Source organism: Penaeus monodon, chromosome 23, assembly GCF_015228065.2.
Source record: "Penaeus monodon isolate SGIC_2016 chromosome 23, NSTDA_Pmon_1, whole genome shotgun sequence".
NCBI classification, from domain to species: domain Eukaryota; kingdom Metazoa; phylum Arthropoda; class Malacostraca; order Decapoda; family Penaeidae; genus Penaeus; species Penaeus monodon.
The window spans coordinates 27664202-27664545 of NC_051408.1; the positions used below are offsets into that span (position 1 = coordinate 27664202).

The 344-nt window shown below is 35.8% G+C and overlaps 1 protein-coding gene across 1 annotated transcript in view; it reads left to right on the forward strand.

The window, feature by feature from the left end:
- The window catches only part of LOC119587914 (dystrobrevin beta-like), a gene marked incomplete at its 5' end in the record, with an annotated part of 25424 nt that overhangs the window by 24140 nt on the left and 940 nt on the right, over positions 1–344 (forward strand).

Consider the following 344-nt stretch of genomic DNA (forward strand, 5'->3'; position numbering starts at 1 on the left):
TCAGCCTTCCTAATCTTTCTCAACAGTGAAATCTGCAAACCTGTTTCAGAGAGCAATATTATGATTTCCTGTGCTTTTAGGCCTGCTTTATGAAGTTCAATAACCCTCACTGTATCACCTGTATTAGTATTTGTCAGGCCCATCACTATCAGGAATCATGTTTCAATAGACACCTTCATCCATACAACTTGATTTATTGTCTTGTGGTAAGATGAGTGGATGTTAAAAGAGATATGGCACATGGTCAGTTTATCCCAACCTTTTTTTTTTTAACTCATGCAAGAATGAGAGCATTTTAAATCAAACCATTCACATGTTCACTTATTTGAGGTAAACATTCAGAT